Source organism: Martes martes (assembly GCF_963455335.1).
Source record: "Martes martes genome assembly, chromosome: 6".
Lineage (NCBI taxonomy): Eukaryota > Metazoa > Chordata > Mammalia > Carnivora > Mustelidae > Martes > Martes martes.
The window spans coordinates 79,406,119-79,419,041 of NC_137893.1; positions in this window are offsets into that span (position 1 = coordinate 79,406,119).

Consider the following 12,923-nt stretch of genomic DNA (forward strand, 5'->3'; position numbering starts at 1 on the left):
TATTTTTAAAACTAAGTAAAATTAGGAAATATAGGACCAGCATTTTCATATGAAATCATCATTTAAAAAATTATTTCAAGTAAAAGAGGAAGGGAGATATGATTTGCTCAGGGGAAGAACATACTAGAAAAAATATGTATGGTATTGATTTGTTTTTTCACTATACATTTATTTGTACTTCATACAAACATAGATACTAATTTTTGTCTTTTCAATGAAATATCAAGTTTCATAAATTGTAGATGGAAAACACAGAAATAGTTTTTCAATTATAATGATGCAACCACAACTAATTACTGCTCTTTATCTCTTGAAGTTTGCCAATTCATTTTATGCATTCTACTATCATATAATTGTGACCAACAAGCATTGCAAATACATGTTAAGTTTTACCGCGTTTTATTATTTTATTTTTTAATTTTATTTTTTAAAATCATTTCACATCCTTTGTTCTTTTCTTTTTTTTTTAAGATTTTATTTATTTGTTTGTCAGAGAGAGAGAGAGAGTATGAGAGCACAAGCAGGGGTAACTGAAGGCAGAGGGAGAAATCAGTCTTTCCGCCAAGCAAGGAGAACCCATGCAGAATTGGATCACGATCCAAGTCAAATGCAGATGCTTAAGGGACTGAGCCACCCAGCTGTCCTTAAGTCTCACCATGTTTTAAAATCGTGTATGTAAAAAAAATAAAATAAAATCATGTATGTGGGGCACATGGGTGGCTCAATCTGTTAAGTGCCTGCCTTCAGCATGATCTGCTCTCTGCTCAGCAGGGAGTCTCCTTCTCCCTCTCCCTCTCTCCCTCCCCACGCTCGTGCACTCTCTCTCTCTCTTTCTCTCAAATAAAGAAAAAAAATCATTTTAAAAAATAAAATAAGGGGCACCTGGGTGGCTCAGTGGGTTAAGCCTCTGCCTTCACCTCAGGTCATGATCTCCATGTCCTGGGATCGAGCCCCGCATCGGTCTCTCTGCTCAGCAGGCAGCCTGCTTCCTCCTTTCTCTGCCTGCTTCTCTGCCTACTTGTGATCTCTGTCTGTCAAATAAATAAATAAAATCTTTAAAAAAATAAATAAAATAAAATAAATCAGGTATCCATAAATAAACATGGTTCTCAAATGTCCAAGATTCAGATTGGTATTGACAGATTTCCACTGTGGCACTTAATTCTCATCATGTATCAGAATAGCAAAAGAGGGTCTAAAGAAAGTCTTAATCTATTAATTTTCAGACACCAATATTGAATCTCGTTCATAGTCATATCTATAATGGAAAACAATATATCATTAGGAATTGAATGAAATTTACTTTTTCTGTGTAGCCATTACACCATTTTTCAACTCAGTATTTGAAAATAATTGTATTATACATTCTCCCATCTCTCTCTGTGTCTCTGACTGTTTCCTTATTGTTAAGCAATAAGTGTTATGGACAATTAATTTCTTCTTTATTTGTATTTGCATGATATTTAATCACTGCCCTTTTCCCTGCTTCCGTATTTTTGGGGGAAAAAAGGTTATTTTAATCATAAACAAAAGACCTATAGGAAAAAAGTTAAAAGTGCCAGTTATAACCAGACCACAATTTCAAGAAAATATGATTGAAGAAAGAGATGATATATGTAATCTATATATAACCACAGTATTTTTGGGAATCTGTATGCAGAATGGAAATATAAATCAAAGTATAATAATGCCATAGTGTTTGAAAAATTTGTTCAAAATAATAATTACAGCATTATCATTGCACATTTGCAAGAGTACAACTGGGTCTTATTTCTATGGGGAACGTCTTGCATGATTTATAATTTTTACTTTGTTTTGGTTTATTTATTTATTATTTTTTAAAAGATTTTATTTATTTATTTGACAGAGAGAGAGAGAGCACAAGTAGGCAGAACAGCAGGCAGAGGGAGAGGGAGAAGCAGGTTCTCCACTGGGCAGGGAGCCTGGTGCACAATTTGATCCCAGGACCTAGGATCATGACCTGAGCCAAAGGCAGACACTTAACCAACTGAGTCACCCAGGCACCCCTATTTTGTTTTGGTTTAATGTTTAAGGGAAACCTTTCAAGTCTTCCTAACTTTCTAGATTTCATTTTTTTAAACTAATATATGTTTGATGTGATTCACTTTACATTGAATATCAACAATTATCATAAAACAAAAAGTGGATGCCCAATAGTTATCTGATGAAAGGAAAGTTGTTTAAAATGGAAGGAATTTGAAGAACACCTTAATACTTCATTATCCAGGTAATATTCAAAATAAACTAATTTGTATTTTAAAACTAATGTCTGACCTGTGTTTACGTTTTCAGTAAATAAAAATAAAAACAAAACTTGATTTTGCTTCTTAATAAGACATAGTCTCATGATTTTTTCCCCAATTTTTTAAAAGATTTTATTTATTTATTTGAGAGAGAGAGAGAGATGTAGAGAGCACAATCAGGGGAGAGGGAGAAGCAGGCTCTGTGCAGACCAGGGAGCCCAACATGGGGTAGGGGGTGTGCTCCATCCCAGGACCCTGGGATCATGACCTAGGGAGAAGTCTAAGAGTAGACTCTTAACTGACTGAGCCACCTAGGAACCCCCTTTCATTCCCAGGTTTAACTACAAAAACAAACTAGACTAAAATATTATATTATTCCCTCATTAGAGAGCTGAATATTACAATAAACTTGAATTAATTAAAATATAGAGAATGCCAAGGACATTCCTAGGGAAAGAAGATAACCAAAGCTGCTTTCATCCCTGGAAGAGTTATGAGGAAGAGGGATCAGTAGTCAATATTGATAAGAAAAAATGTCACATTAGTAATAAACTTTAAAATCCATGTGTGAGCTGGTGTAACAGGTGAAAATTACGAAGAGATCCAGTGATGGAGAGTTTTCCTACCATCTGCTTTTTCCCAAAGATTACCTCTGACTACTTGGGAATAGTATACCAAAGTCTGGGTTCAAAAGAGAACTAAGATTGGAGCATAGTGATAGAGTTGAAAGAAATTTCTCCCACATATTTCTATACTTTACTAAGGGCAAGGCAGTGGTTGCTGGCTGCTGGCTTTTGAAGGCTGGGTGCACAAGGGGAGACCTGAAGGAAATCACTTAGAAATTCTCTGAATAGTCACTGAGTGTACTTCAGAAGCCCTTCAAATGTTGGAGACATGGCAGCAGGGCAGAGAAACTCAAAACCAGGACTGAAATCACAGTGTGCAAAAACCCCATAAGAACACTTGTTTTATGAGACTGCCATAGGCCTAATACCAAAATTGATGAAACATTATGAGAAAAAAATGACATATTAATACCTGTCATAAACATAAATGAAAAAATATTTTACAAAATATTAACAAATTGAGTCTTATCTAATATAAGTAAAAGGGATAACATTTTATACCAAATTGAATTTAAAGTCAATTGACTTTTCAAGAATCAGTGTGTATAACTCAACATGTTAACTGAACAGTGGAGAAAATTGTATGATTATCTAGATAGTTGCAGATTAGAAAGATTTGGGGAGAACACTTATAATTTCAGCAAATAATGAATAAAAAGGAAATCCCACAATCTGAAAATTGACACCTATAAAAAACTTACAGATAACCTCTCATTTAATAATGAAACATTGAATATTTTAACCTAAGATTGAAAATGAGGCAGAGATATTCTTTTCCCAAATGTCAACTAATTCATTTGTAATTTATTAAGATTATTTATGTTTAGATATTTAAATTCTGGTAACTAAATAGATTCTCTGCTAATATTTGAGTAATGTAAGAAGATAAGCTTTTTCTTCATATCATAAGTATAGTGAGCATAATTTTCTTACATAAAATTTTTCTGGTTAAATGAACACTTTTATTTTCTTTTCTATATAAGAGAACTGAATTTTTTTCCGCATTCTAAAGTGTAGGCAAACAATATCAGTTTATCGCTTGTTGAAATAGAAGTCATAAACCTAATTTGAAACAAACTGGAGACTAATAGAAAATACTGACATATTTATTCTAAAGCCAGAATTCTTACTGCAATATCTCAGTTTCACCTTTCTAAGTCTCAGACGACAGCACAGGCTACTTGTATTTTCCTAAACAATTATGTAAGTGCAGCTTATGTTCAGCATGCCAGATCAACCTAACCCCCAATCAAATCCTTGTAACTGGTCAGTCTAACACATATAACATTACATGTGTCTGAATAATTAATTAGAGATTTTTTTGATCCCTATAGTATGTTATCAATGTACATGTTTCCACTGTATGCCTGGGAGAATTATTCAGCATTAAATAAATTATTTTTACTTTCAACAGTAGGGCACACTAAAAAGAGCACCCCATATTAGAGGTTTATGGGGTATAAAAAATGAAGGAGAGAATACATAGATTTTCTACCACCCGGACTTAGCATGACAACATGTAGCAGAAAAGAGAATCAGGCAATAAAGAATAAAATGCAAAAAGAGAATTTTTGGGGTTGCCTGAGTGGCTCAGTGGGTTAAAGCCTCTGCCTTCAGCTCAGGTCATGATCCCAGGGTCCTGGGATGGAGCCCCATATCCGGCTCTCTGCTCAGCAGGGAGCCTGCTTCCTCCTCTCTCTCTGCCTGCCTCTCTGCCTACTTGTGATCTCTGTCTGTCAAATAAAAAAAAGAAAAAAAAAAAAAAGAGAATTGGTAGGATGGTTCAGGTCAGACCACATCAAATAGATTTTCAAAGTCCATCTAGCAAATTTGGTATAAAATAACAGAAAGATAGAAATTTAATATTATTCATTTATATAAGTAGTAAATAACACTACAAGGATGTATAAAATTGAAAATCTATTTGAAGCTGGAGAATAATTTTATTTGTAGAAAATGTGGCTCATGATCATTTTACATAAAGTTGGTTATCAGTTATAATTCTCCAGAATATTATTTTATCCAAAAAAGTTTTTCTTAATAGAGTGTTCTTGCTTTTGACTTTCTTGTGACTCTATATCTAAGGGTCAGCAATGTTCTCTCATTATAACAGTCATGCATATTCAAAATGTTCATGCATATTCAAGTACTACAGATCTCTTTTGCTTACACTAAGGAATTTTCAAAATAATAAAGATTGATCTTTCTTTTGTCACCCTTCTTTGAATGTCACTTGGTTTAGGTTATGTTTACATAAACCCTATCATTTATACAATAAACTTACAAAGCATGTTAATCACAGGTCAATTATGACAGATTTTATGAGTAAAAATATACAACAGAATTTATTTTTTATAATGCTGAGAAGTATTATTATCAGAGAAAACACACTTGCTGGGCTTTGGTTTTGCATTATGATCTGTGATTGATTTTAAAGATACTTTACTTTAGGGGTGCCCGTGTGGCTCAGTCAGTTGAGTAGCTGACTCTTGATTTCAGCTCAGGTCATGATCTCAGGATCCTGGGATTGAGACCTGCCTTGGGCTCTGCACTCAGCAGGGAGTCTGCTTCAGGAATCTCTCTCTCCCTCTGACCCACCCCCCCACCCCCAGGTCTCTCCCTCAGACAGGCTTTCCCTCTCAAAAAAATTTTTAAAAAACAACCAAAAAAAAGATACTTTGTTCTTTCAGAACCTGTTATTTTCTGCTGCACTGTATTTTCAAGTTCAGATTGTGGAAGTAACATTTTGAAGATAGAAATTAATGCTTCCTATGGCCCAGTATCGAATCAAAGCCTTCATATCTTTTCCCCTAATGCCCATGTGAGTAAAATTTTCCTTATTATAAGTATACTTGCCTCTACTTCTGATACCACCTCTATCGGATCTGGCTTTAGAGTACAGTATTTGCTGAGAAGCTGTTACAGAATGAATTGTTTCCCCTGCAAAATTCATATTTTGAAACTCTAAGCCCCAATATGACTGCATTTGGAAATAGGATCATTAAAGAGATAATTACAGTTAAATGATGTCATGAAGGTGAGGTCCTAATCTGATGGGACTGGTGCCCTTAATAGAAGAGGAAGAAACACCAGCGATCTCTCTTTCAGGTGTGCTCACAAAGAAGCCATATAAGGATACAGAAAGGAGATAATTCTGCAAGTCAGAAAGAGAGACTTCACGGGAAACGGAAACTTCTGGCACCTTGATCTGGGACTTCTAGCCTTCAGAGTTGTGAGAAAATGAATTTCTGTTGTTTAAGCTACCCAACCTGTGGTATTTTGTTACGGCAGCCCAAGCAGATTAGCACAGAAGAAGATATGGTCCATATATACTATGAAGTACTATGCCTCCATCAGAAAGGAAGAATGCCCAACTTTTGTATCCACGTGGACGGGACTGGAAGATATTATGCTGAGTGAAATAAGTCAAGCAGAGAGAGTCAATAATCATATGGTTTCACTTATTTGTGGAGCATAAGGAATAACATGGAGCACATGGTGAGATGGAGAGAAGTGATTTGGGGAAAATGGGAGGGGGAGACAAACCATGAGAGACTGTGGACTCTGAGAAATAAACTGAGGGTTTTGGAGGGGAGGACGGTAGGGGGTTGGGTGAGCCTGGTGGTGGGTATTAAGGAGGGCACATATGACATGGAGCACTGGGTGTGGTGCATAAACAATGAATTCTGGAACACTGAAAAGAAATTTAAAAATTAAAAATTTAAAAATTTAAAAAATTTTAGAAAAAGAATGGCTAAAATTAAAAGTCAGGAAATGACAGATGCTGACGAGGATGCGAAGAAATGGGATCCCTCCTTCCTACTGGTGGGAATGCAAGCTGGTGGGGCCACTCTGGGAAGTAATATGGAGGTTCCTCAAAAAGTTGAGAGCTACCCTATGACCTAGTAATCACACTACTGGGAATTTACTCTGAAGATACAAATGAAGTGATCCAAAGGGGCACTTGCACCCAAATGCTTATAGCAACACTGTCCACAATAGCCAAACTATGGAAAGAACCTAGAGGTCCATCAACATATGAATGGATAAAGATGTATATATATACACCCCACATCTTTATCTATCTATATCTATATATATATATATATTACAGCCATCAAAAAATGAAATCATGCCATTTGCAATGACATGGATGGAACTAGAGGGTATTATGCCAAGTGAAATAAATCAGTCAGAGAAAGACAATTATCATATGACCTCTCTGATATGAGGAATTTGAGAGGCAGGGCGGGGGATTGTGGGAGGTAGAGAGGGAAAAAAATGAAACAAGATGGGATCAGGAGAGAGACAAACCACTAGAGAGCCTTAATTTCATGAAACAAAATGAGGGTTGCTAGGGTTTGGGGGGAGGTATAGGGTGGCTCAGTTATGGATATTGGGGAGGGTATGTACTATGGTGTATGCTATGAAATGTGTAAGCCTGATGATTTACAGACTTGTACCCCTGGGACAAATAATATATTATATGTCGTAAATAAATAAATAAGTAAATAAAAAAAAAAAAAAGAAGACATGGTGACCAGATGCCTGGGGTCAAGTGTGTCTCAGTTTAGGATGTGCAGATGTTCTTTTTCAATATTTTCCCACCAAGTTCTCTCTCATATTTTAAATCAAATTTAAAACTCTGCTAAAAACATACTTTTATTTTATTTTATTTTATTTATTTATTTATTTATTTATATTTAAAGATTTTATTTATTCATTTGACAGACAGATCACAAGTAGGCAGAGAGGCAGGCAGAGAGAGAAGGGAGGAAGCAGGCTCCCTACTGAGCAGAGAGCCTGATGCGGGGCTCGATCCCAGGACGCTGGGATCATGACCTGAGCCGAAGGTAGTGGCTTTAACCCACTGAGCCACCCAGGTGCCCCAAAACATACTTTTATTTTAAAAGTGATTGTTCTTTTATGATTTTGTGTGTGTACTTTTTTATATTGTCTCTTATATTTATTCATTTTTGTCTTATACTCTCCAGATATCATGAATAAATTCGTTATTTTAAAGAAAAATTGCTTATCTAGTCAAAGTTATTTTATCCAATTTTATAATTCACTTTATTTAGTAGATTTGATTTTGAATGATGTTTAGTAATTTCAAAGAAAATACAATTTGTGTTTTAAAAAGAAATACTTGCAATCATGGGGAATATGTAAAACAAGTATTTTGTTTGTTTGTTTGTTTGTTTTTTGTCTTTCTGAGAATTTCCATATATGTTTCCATATATAATAACATGCTAGGAAAATGATAAAATTCATGACTTGGAGATGTCAATATTGATCAATTCAGCAACACAAAGGAGTCAGAGAAAGTATAAAGTACTTCAACTAAAGACCAGTGCATCAGGATATGAGAAAGATAAAGTGTCATTAATCTGATTACAAGAAACTAGCTAGGTAGTATTGCCACCTCAGTCAGGGGCCATCATTATATTAGGAAAAACTAGGATATGTTACTGTTTGCCTCCATAGGGTCCCAATCTCATCAGCAGGCCATCATGTTGGGGGAATCTTCAGGCCAAGAATAATCCTTATTCAGGAATATATCTTATAGTTATAGAGATTCAGCCATTCACTCATTATTCACTAAACATTCTCATTACATCTACCAAGTTCAAGACACTTGGCAGAATTCTGGAGGTGCAAACCTCAAAACATAGCTGAGATAAACTTATCTTATACTCCAGCAACTAATAGACTGGTGGAAAAGGCAGATAATGTTAATACAGTATGATAGAAGCAAGCAAAGTACTTATGAGGGCACCAAGTAACAAGTCATAAGAAGGTAAGAGAAAATTCCTGAAGGGAATGGAAACTTTGAGTGTGGAGAGAGTTAAATACAGGAGAATTTGAAATAGTCTTGCATACTGAAGAAACAGAGGTATCCAATGAACCATGAATATTTCTGTACCATTAGTTACCTACTGTAAGGAGAGTCATGGGAAGCAGCTTTACACACAGGCAGGGACCATCAGATCGTGCATGTTGTATGCCAGCATGAGAACAGGCATGGAGAATAACTGAATGATTTTTAAATGGGCATTGCTATGTCAAGATTTGTGTTTCATACAGATCACTTAGATAGCATTCTGAAAGAAAGGACAGATCTATGGGCATCGTGATGAGTTAGGGAGCTATTAGAATCACTCAGTTGCGATTTGAAAAAGGCAGAAATTTAGCTTATAATGGTGAATCAGGAACAAGAGAAAGATTGAGAGATATTTAGTCAAATCAACAGGATATTGAAGTAGGTTAAATTGGAAGTAGGTTAAAAAGCAAAACACAAATCAATGCTAACTTAAAGATATCTGATACTGGTAATTAAGAGAAAAGGAGTGACTTTCATCAGGTTGGAAAATGCATGGATAAATAGATTTGAGTTATGAGATTTAAAATAAATCCAAATTTAGATGTGTGGCCTTTTTCCTTTCTTTTTCCTTTCCCTTCCTTTTCTTTCCTTCCTTTCTCTCTCTCTCTCTCTCTCTCAAGGAGCTTGAGTTACAGAGAAGTGAATATTTCCAGCTGACCTTAAGTAAGTTATCTACACTCAAACAAAAAAATCTCTGCCTTGAGAATCAATAACAAATGAGAGAAGTGGTGAATTCCATTTTATAGATGAGGCAAGTGGGAAGTGGTTGTGAGGTTCATGGTTCTAATGGGTTCTACAATAGGTAGAAACAGAAGCAGAAGTCCAGGCTTACAAACATAACCAAAATAAAGCTATAGAAAAGTATGATCAAAGTGTAGAGATACTACTATTTGGAATGACAGAAATGCCCAAAATTATGTCAATGGGTATAACAGTTCCCAATCCTGTAAACTAAGAGGAAAACAGTGGAAATACAAATATTATTCTTAGGCTTATGGGGTAAATGGAAAAGTAGGCAGTTTATTCTCTATTTGTCTATCGCTTCTGAAACACCACTCTTCTTTGTCCTTCTCTGTGATTTATGAGACTGATCTGTTTTTTGTTTGGTTGGTTGGTTGGTTGGTTGGTTGGATGGTTGAGTATTTTTGTCTTTACACTACTTGGGATTCCTTTCTTCTTGGCTTCTATTTAGGTTCAGACGTTGCAAATTACTGACAAGAAACTGGGGAATTATTTTCTTGATTATTTTCCACCAGTCTGTGATGGCATAATGGTATATATTTTCTACCTGTAGCTATGGCTACTTTGTGGCCATCCTCTCTCAAATTTAAATTCTACCTAGGTTCCATTTACCACCTTCCTTTCCCTTTAAGCCTAGGAATAATAAATAATTCACACTGTTGCTAGTTACTGGGTGTATGAATTTCCTTTGTTAGTTTTCTTAATCCCATCCACATCTTTGTATATGATCTCTTTATTAAATTCTCTTTAATTTCAACCTTGAATAAGTCATCCTTCTAGGACCTAGACTGCTAAAGTAATTAGTACTATGAGTGGGTCTAGGAAAAGAGCTCCCAAAATAAGATTCTAGAACTTGATAAGTCATATATTTGATTAATTTGTAGACAGCCTCCTTGCTTGAGAAAAAAAAAATGGAACAGTTATAATCCATGGCAGGAAGTGATATTATGGTTGCTTAAATTTTTAACAATACTGGCATAGGGTAAAACAGAGTTTGAGGGCTGAGCATTGGTAGAAAAAGTGGTTGTAGCACTTTGACATATGGCAGCAATGTTGATTACAATGTATTGGGTAGTCTGGAAGCTTCTGTTGCCCTAGAGAGTATATTCAGTACAGTACAAGTGTAATCCTTTAAATTAAGAATTTCAATAAACCTGATTAAAAACAAGAAAAATTAGAAAGTCTGTTTGACAATTATAAAGTAATCCCTTATCTGATGTAGGTAAAGGCCAGACATGACTAAAATTAAGCCTAGAACATGAATGCAATTCTTGTAGAAAAGAAGCACCAAATAAATACACAGCTCTGCCAGGTATCTTTTGTTAAAGACAGAATCATCAAAAGGAAGGATTTAGAAACTAAACGGAAGAAAAATGGAATTTTTTGAAGAGACACAGACAAATTTGATAATGTTGAAAGTTCTAATATCTTGGAAACTTTATTAAGAGTAGAATCATCTTGCTATTCCCAACTCAAGTATCTGAAGGAACCATTTTTTCAGACACAAAATGTTTTAAGGACACTATGTGGGTCATTGTTTCACAGGGGATGCTTATTTTCCTTGGGATAATTCATCATCTCTCATTGCCTCCAGAGTCACAAGGAGAGCTAAATCCCTGTGTACTCTTGTGTAGGAATTTATCTGGGAACAGAACTTGCCAGATTTTAGTGGCAGGAATCTGAATGGAATCTAGGGTAAAAGACAAAGATGGTTGTTAACATAATTATATTCCCTTAGTACTCAGAATTTATTATATTGGATTAGTTGTGTGGTTATAAAAGTCTTTAGGACTCTTCAAAAGATAGATGATGAAGTTGAAAACCAATACAAGGAGAAGAGTTTCTTCATGCCTAACAAGTTTATAATCACCTTCAAATAAAGCATGTGATCACAGAGCAAAGTTAAATTGCTATGCTATTACGTATGGAACATGTACACATTCATTATTCAAATAAACCCCAAAGGATCATCGAGCTTTCCAAATTTTATTCTAATATCTTAATACACATTGACATCAATCAGATATCTAAATTCAATGCCCTAATTGAATTAATGTGATGAATTGAAAAGGGAAAAAAGTGATGTGTTCTTTAAATATCATGATTCCTCAGGCACAAATGTGTCAAATTTCCTTTTTAATTGTAAATATAAGCTGCAATAAATACTTGTGAAATGCAGGAATGACTATCTCCCTTTTCAAGGCTTGAAGTAATATTTAATTAATCAAAGAGCTGGAAAATCCAGGATACTAGAAAGCTGTTGAGTAGGTAGAAGTTTATTATTCTGCTGTCTCACTATCCACTAATTTTAAACTAAAATAACAACAAAATGAAACAGTTAAAATATCCCAATATTATCACAGTTGCTAACATTTGCTTATGGGATGAATAGTTTTTCACCTGTGTAGATCTAGGTTTCCTACATTTTAGAGTTGGATACAAACATTTTGGTTTTAAGGGAAAAGAACTTGGAGGGGGGGTCCTTTTATAATCTTTTTTTAAAAAATAAATATAGGGGTGCCTGGGTGGCTCAGTGGGTTAAGCCTCTGCCTTCCGCTCAGGTCATGATCTCAGGGTCCTGGGATCTAGCCCTCCATTGGGCTTTCTGCTCAGCAAAGCCTGCTTCCCCCTCTCTCTCTGCCTGCCTCTCTGCCTACTTGTGATCTCTCTTTCTCTTAAAATAAATAAATGCAACCTTTTAAAAAATAAAAAATAAATAAACATAATACTAATGATGATAACCAATAACAACTCCGTTTACCTTATTTAAGGTGAGTGTGAAGGGTACATCGTTCTTCCTGCACTATTAGCATTATTAACAAACACTCTGGGAAAATTCTGGACAAATTTTCTCAATTGGAGCTTTGCAAGCCTAGTATTTTCAATTTATTCCAATAATGTGTAACATCTTTCTGGTTAAGGTGAATTGCATTCTTATTGCATCTTCAATGAACAAAATAATTAAAACTAAAATCTTATTTCCAAATTTCCCTCCACAAAAAAAATTGATAATAAATATAATGTTACCATAACTATATTGTTGATAGTAAATTATACAACAATAATTTGTATTCCTTTAAAAATATTTTATTTAAAATACAAATTTTAAATTCTGTCTGAATAGCACAGGTTTATGAATTTGAACAAAAGAAAAACTGTTACCCATACATAACTAATTATTCTCTGAGCTCTAGAGATTATTCTGTGCTATTGTAGAAGTAATAAAGGGAATTGAGTTACAAATAGAATTAATATAAGTTATTACAAATTGGGTAAAACTTACCTATGTACATCAGGAAAACTTCAGATTAAGCCTATTTTGTCGAAAACAGTAAATATTTTCTTACATGGTAGTACTACAGATTTCACCCACATTTCTGAATTTCATGTTTTATTAACATGTCCAAT